The following is a 7,920-nucleotide window of genomic DNA, read 5'->3' as shown; positions in this document are numbered from 1 at the left end:
TAGGGCTAAAGACAAATTTCAGTAATGGAAACCATTTCCAAATCAAGTTTTTGAAAAGATTTCGTCATCGACGTTTTCGGACGCGTATTATCGTTCTTCCTGTCTTTGCATTTCGCTTTTGTCAAATTCAAAATTTTAACAAATTCAAATATCCAACGGAATGAAAGCCTAAAAATCTGTTTCGTGAACAGCAGGTGGAAAATTTTACCCCAACATTACATATAACTTTACCGTATATTACAACATTAACGTACATAAGACAATCAATTCAAAAATTAGGAATATTTAGTTTTGCACTTTTTATAGGCGGAGTGTTTGTCTTCATAACACTACCGAATGCCAATACCATACAGTAACAAAACCTTTAAAAGTTAAAAGGCCTTCCAATTCAAAAATCTAAACCCAACAAAAAAAGTTGAAAGAATTGCCAGAAAGTTTTAGCTTTGCTCGCCATGTAAAGAAACTATACGCGCCTAATGTCAGGAAACACAGAAAAATTTACAACGGCTGCTGGAATGCACGTCGACATATTGCCTTTATTGTTACATATCAAATTAATTTTGTTGTAGGTGCGCACGCATAAATTTTTCTCTGATAAATGCGCGCTAAAGTTTATATAGCGCGCAGACTTTTGGAGTCTGCCAATTACATGGGTCCGAAATTCACGTGCTTCTGTTTTTTTTAAAAAATGATAATCGAATTATGATAACTGGGGTCGACTTGACAAATCAATTTCTATAAGTTTGCAAAAGCACAACAGAGAGAGAGACAGAGAGAGAGAGAGAGAGAGAGAGAGAGAGAGAGAGAGAGAGAGAGTTAATTTATCCCGGCCTATAAATCAAATGTACAAAGAAGGATAATCAAATCACGACATAAATCACAATCAAACATCAAAAAATAAATGCATTTAATGTATCCAACAATCCAATTAAAATTTATTCTAGATTATTTTAGGCTGGGAAAGGACGCGCAACGAGGTCTTTAGACCTACTTTCCAGCGTGCACTGTAATATAAACGTCGAGTGAATAAACTCAATTTTTATTTAAATTAATATTCTTGCCATTTTGTAAACGACTTCTTATTATGCAAACTTTTAACTGCTCGAACTTATTGCTCCACCAGAGCCCGGAGATAAGTACTTAAACTACATCGAATTGAAACTTGTTTACAGCAGAGAGCAAGGTTGTAAAGAAAAAATTGTCGTGTTTTGTCAAATGGTCCTATGAAGGAGGAAAAAGTGACAAAAACTGTCTTTAGAAATTGAAAAGAGTGATTTTCGACAGCAGAAATCGAATCGCGGTGCCCTCTACGAAGGCACCGCACAAATTTTTGCGTATACTTTTCAACTATTTTCAAAGAATTACCAAGAGTTGCAGGGATGTAACAAATTATCCAAAAAACACATTTCGAACGAGATCATAATTCCCTTGTATATATGAGTCCTTCAACTTATGATAGATATCAGAGACTTGCTTAATGGTTGCATTTCCTACAAAGTTAGGTATGAGAAATTGTATTTTCAACATATTAAACAATTTGGAAGCTCGGTGACAAATCGAGTTTCGCTTTATTTAGTTTTGCATAATGGAACTTTCAGCAGCATAAAATCAGCGCGTCTAGTTGAATGAGTGCAACTTTCGATCTGAAAAATAGTATTAAGATAATACTCGGAATGCATATGATTTAATGACTTCAAAACGAATTTTAGTAATTCATAGATATGCAATTCGAACACTGTTAGTATCTTATTAGCCGTGAACAAGTCTTCATTATCATCATGACGTTTTCTGAAGTATATTACTTTGATTATTTTCTTTTGCAATTGATAAATCGGAGAAAGGGATGAGAAGCTACAACACCCGTAAACAAGAACACCATATTGGATAATGGGGCATACCACATTTCTATAGTATTCAATCAATTGGTAACGCGGAACAAAGTGTTTTAATTTGGATATTACACCGCATTGTCGTCCAAGACGTTCAGTTACGGAACTTATATGAGCGTGGTAGGAGAGCTTTGAATCAATTATCAATCCTAGATACTTACATTCATGGTCGATATTTATAAGACTAGATGCAATATTAAACCTGAGACACAACAGCCGAAAACATTTCTGACAAAAATAATTGGCTAACAAACACGAGAAAAAACTTAATTCAAAGAGAGCGCTAAAAAACGTAGTTCTTCCTCAGCCAGAAGCAGCATACTACTGAATATAGCAATAGGATGGTTGAAAATTTTGTCAACATATGTAAGTTGAAGAACTCATGATCAAAATTAAAGAATTGAATTCGGAAAATCAATCTTTTTCAGAAAAAATTGTCAATAACTGCTCTTAACAGTCGCTTGTTTCAGGGAAGCACAATATTGCTCCAAAGAAACAAAGATTTGTAAGGCCCCAAAAAATTGTACAAAACAAGTTTTGTACGAACAACAAAATTGTGAACGGGTGTTCACATACAATCCCTCGACCGTTGGACTTTATGTCTCCAAAACCAAAATTGCTCTAATTTATGTAACATCGCCAAAACTCTACACTGTTTTTTAATGCCGAAGTATTTTGTTTGTTTATTTTGTTTTGACCATTTATTTTGTTCTGACTTTATCAGTAGTTTGGATTCGTCAGTACCTCCACGGTTTAGTAAGGCCAGCTTTAGCTTAATTGAATGGGCGTGAGGTGAGGGAAAAAGATGACTCCATTAACGCCACATAACAGCAGCTAAGTGCGGCATCAATAAAAGAGTCAAGGAAAGACCGATAGAGTGTGCGAGAGATAAAACGTGAACGAGAAAGACAAGGAAAGAAACCCCAGCCAACAGAGAGAGGGGGAGAGAGGGGGAAGAGAGAGAAAGAGAGAGAGAGAGAGAGAGAGAGAGAGAGAGAGAGAGAGAGAGAGAGAGAGCGACAGAGCTCTAGGAATATTTTCCATGATGAGATTCGACTCTGCAACTTCTAGTTTTCTAGCAGTGTTAATTAAAAAAATGCTTAAATTCGTGTTAATGAAATCTTAAATAACCTTCCATTACATCAAAAAATTACGCAGTAACCCATTGTCAAACCCCGGAGGAGGTTCCTTGACTCTAGTAACGAAAAAAAATCAAATATTCAAACTAGAAAAAATTGCAAATATTTTTTAAAGAAATTGCTTAAATTCCTGATATTAAAATCATGAAAAACATTCGATTACATCTAGAACCAAAGCAGTAACCTATTATCATACACTAGATGAGGTTCCTTGGCTCTTGAGGCTGGATGAAAAAAAATTACAAAAACATACAAAAAAAATTAAAATGCAAGTTTTCTAAAAAAAAATAGCAAAAAATTCGTGATATTAAAACGTTCAAAACTATTCCATGGCAAACAAAAATTTTCCAGTAACTTTTTTTCAAACCCTAAAGGCCCTTGAGGCTGCAGAATCTGAATAATGACAATAAATGTCAGAAAAAACAGAAAATTGTAAACTATCAAAAAAATTGCTGAAATTTGTGATAAAAAGTTGAAAACTACTCCATAGCAAATAAAACCTTTTCAGTAACTTAATTTCAAACCCTAAAGGGAGGTTTTTTTATCCCAGAGGCTAGAAAATCTGAATGACAATAAATGTCAAAAACTGAAGATTGTAAGTTTTATCTAAACAACTGCTGAAATTTGTGATATTTAAAAGTTGAAAACTATTCCATAGCCACTAAAAATTTTTCAGTAACTTATTGTCTAAACCTCTGGCCCCTGTGTCTGGAAAAACTTGAATAATGACAATAAATGTCAAAAAAAATGAAAACTGCAAATTCTGTCAGAAAAAAATGCTAAAATTCGTGACAATAAAATGTTGAAAAACATTCTATTTCCACTAGAAACCGTGCAGTAATCTATTAGAGGAGTTTCCTTGACACCTAGGGCTGAAAAAATCACAAAACTTTCAAAAATATTGGAAAAAAATGTTAAAATTAGTAAAATTTGCGTTTTTGTTTGGATTACGAAAACATATAGCTCTTAAAACGGTCATAAAAAGTACTTATGTCTTGCAAAAAGACCTTTAACAACTTTAACCAGCCTCAATTATAGACTGGGTCCAACAAAAACTTCGAACAATGACAAAATACACAAAAATTGCAACACTGTGGGCTCAAAAACATCTAAAAATGACCTTTTAACCTTAAACTAAGGCCTTCCCGGTAGCTTTATAACACTAAGCACTTGAAGGACTGCTAAACTCGGCCGAGCGCCTCTATGAAACTTAAAGCCTGCTGGCCGCTACCTGTTTATCCCGTTTTAAGGACGACACGTCAAATGGGCCAGACAAAAAATTGGTCAAGCAAAAAATCTCAAAAAAGACCAACAGGACTAATATAATTGCTACAAACTTCGTTTGAGAGCAATTAAAAAATAATTGAATTGCTAATGAGCTTCGACAATCAACTTAAGCTACTGATGTTACTTTATTAACAGTATTGGAGGACTTTTGTGGAAACCAAGCTCTGATAATATGCAAACATTTAAATCAAATTGCATAAAAATATCCAAAGGATAAAACCAAGCCAGTTCTGTTATAAACTTGACAAACCATAAAATCATTTAACTGCACGGCAAAGAAGTTTTAAGCACTAAAAAAGTATCACTTAGTTTCGATTATATTTTTTCGTCAATTATATTAAATTTATGAAAAATATATCATGTTTATTTTAATCCATCAAAATGAGAAACTAAAAAGCGTTTTAATTGCAGCCAAATTTTTGTATGGCCATCAACAAAACGGACATGGACTACTATTAGCCTTTTTCTTTTCGACAATAACGAAATATAAACCGACTAATGTCGGAAGAATTGCTCTCGAACGCCAGACGGGTGGAAAAACAGTTGACCACGCCGGGATTCAAACCATGGACCTCATGATCCCTAACCGGAAGCACTGCCCACTAGGCCATCAGGCCTTTCTTGTTGCTATGCTGCAACCGACTTTATTTTAGCAACAAGCTTTACTTCGGAGTGAGAGCGATAGAAATCACTCAAAAATGAAGAACGAAAGAAGTCAAAGAATGTTCTAGAAAAGCGCATAAAAGGTCAAGCAAAAAATTGAAAAAGACCAACACGTTCACAATAATTGCTATGAACTTCGATTACAGGTTATTGAATTGCTATTAAATAAGCTTCAATTACATCAAAAAATTACGCAGTAACCCATTGTCAAACCCTGGAGGAGGTTCCTTGACTCTCGAGGCCAGAGAAACCTAAAAAATGACAAATATTCTCAGAAAAATTGATAAAAAATTGCAAGTTTTATCATAAAATTGCTGAAAATTCGAGACATTAAAATATTGATAACCATTACCTTGATTCCAAAAACTATGGCGCAGATTATTACCAAACCACGGAGGAGGTCCCTGGGACCCTAGTAACGAAAAAAAAATCAAATATTCAAACTAGGAAAAATTGCAAATATTTTTTAAAGAAATTGCTTAAATTCCTGATATTAAAGTCATGAAAAACATTCGATTACATCTAGTACCAAAGCAGTAATCCATTATCAAACACTAGATGAGGTTCCTTGGCTCTTGAGTCTGGATGAAAAAAAATTACAAAAACATACAAAAAAAATTGAAAAAATGCAAGTTTTCTAAAAAAAATAGCAAAAAATTCGTGATATTAAAACGTTCAAAACTATTCCATGGCCAACAAAAATTTTCCAGTAACTTTTTTTCAAACCCTAAAGGAGGTTTTCTGACCCTTGAGGCTGCAGAATCTGAATAATGACAATAAATGTCAGAAAAAACAGAAAATTGTAAACTATCAAAAAAATTGCTGAAATTTGTGATAATACAAAGTTGAAAACTACTCCATAGCAAATAAAACCTTTTCAGTAACTTAATTTCAAACCCTAAAGGGAGGTTTTTTATCCCAGAGGCTAGAAAATCTGAATGACAATAAATGTCAAAAACTGAAAACTGTAAGTTTTATCTAAAAAACTGCTGAAATTTGTGATATTCAAAAGTTGAAAACTATTCCATAGCCACTAAAAATTTTTCAGTAACTTATTGTCTAAACCTTATTGTCTAAACCTCTGGCCCCTGTGTCTGGAAAAACTTGAATAATGACAATAAATGTCAAAAAAAATGAAAATTGCAAGTTCTGTCAGAAAAAAATGCTAGAATTCGTGACAATAAAATGTTGAAAAACATTCTATTTCCACTAGAAACCGTGCAGTAATCTATTAGAGGAGTTTCCTTGACACCTAGGGCTGAAAAAATCACAAAACTTTCAAAAATCTTGGAAAAAAATGTTAAAATTAGTAAAATTTGCGTTTTTGTTTGGATTACGAAAACATATAGCTCTTAAAACGGTCATAAAAAGTACTTATGTCTTGCAAAAAGACCTTTAACAACTTTAACCAGCCTCAATTATAGACTGGGTCCAACAAAAACTTCGAACAATGACAAAATACACAAAAATTGCAACACTGTGGGCTCAAAAACATCTAAAAACGACCTTTTAACCTTAAACTAAGGCCTTCCCGGTAGCTTTATAACACTAAGCACTTGATAACGCTAAACTCCGCCGAGCGCCTCTATGAAACTAGAAGCCTGCTGGCCGCTACCTGTTTATCCCGTTTTAAGGACGACACGTCAAATGGGCCAGACGAAAAATTGGTCAAGCAAAAAATCTCAAAAAAGACCAACAGGACTAATATAATTGCTACAAACTTCGTTTGAGAGCAATTAAAAAATAATTGAATTGCTAATGAGCTTCGACAATCAACTTAAGCTACTGATGTTACTTTATTAACAGTATTGGAGGACTTTTGTGAAAACCAAGCTCTGATAATATGCAATTATTTAGATCAAATTGCATAAAAATATCCAAAGGATAAAACCAAGCCAGTTCTGTTATAAACTTGACAAACCATAAAATCATTTAACTGCACAGCAAAGAAGTTTTAAGCAATAAAAAAGTATCACTTAGTTTCGATTATATTTTTTCGTCAATTATATTAAATTTAAGAAAAATATATCACGTTTATTTTAATCCATCAAAATGAGAAACTAAAAAGCGTTTTAATTGCAGCCAAATTTTTTTATGGTCATCAACAAAACGGACATGGACTACTATTAGCCTTTTTCTTTTCGACAATAACGAAACATAAACCGACTAATGTCGGAAGAATTGCTCTCGAACGCCAGACGGGTGGAAAAACAGTTGACCACGCCGGGATTCAAACCATGGACCTCATGATCCCTAACCAGAAGCACTGCCCACTAGGCCATCAGGCCTTTCTTGTTGCTATGCTGCAACCGAATTTAACTTAGCAACAAGCTTTACTTCGGAGTGAGAGAGATAGAGATCACTCAAAAATGAAGAACGAAAGAAGTCAAAGAATGTTCTAGAAAAGCGAATAAAAGGTCAAGCAAAAAATTGCAAAAAGACCAACACGTTCACAATAATTGCTATGAACTTCGTTCAAGAGCAATTAAAAATCAAAGTTGAGCTTACAGTTGGTAATTTGATTTGAAAAAACCAGCATTAACCTTTTGTCTCTAGTTATGTATTTCAAAGTTATGTATTTCAATCGAAACAGACAATTGTTTTGCTTTATATCGCTTTTTTTCTGCCATATATCGCAAAGCTGTCCAATTGAATATTCTGAATGAAAGTTTTCTTCTGGATTTTGAAACTTTGAGCTGATATGCATCTCATTCCCTAAATTTAAGAAATCCAAAAGAGTGGATGACTAACTGAGGAAGCAAAATATCCAAAATTAGCTAATTAACCAAACTGGTCTACTATATGGAAAAAAAAGTTTCCTTATAAATTTCTCAAAAAAACTAAAATTTCTTTTCTTCGTGAACTCAAATTCGGAAGCCGAGAACATTAAGACAACGTTTATTAATGAAAAAATAAATTGAAATTCCGAAAGTATGTTAAAA

Source organism: Convolutriloba macropyga, chromosome 8, assembly GCF_964194025.1.
Source record: "Convolutriloba macropyga chromosome 8, txConMacr16.3, whole genome shotgun sequence".
Taxonomy (NCBI): Eukaryota; Metazoa; Xenacoelomorpha; order Acoela; family Convolutidae; genus Convolutriloba; species Convolutriloba macropyga.
This window is presented reverse-complemented; position numbering follows the sequence as displayed.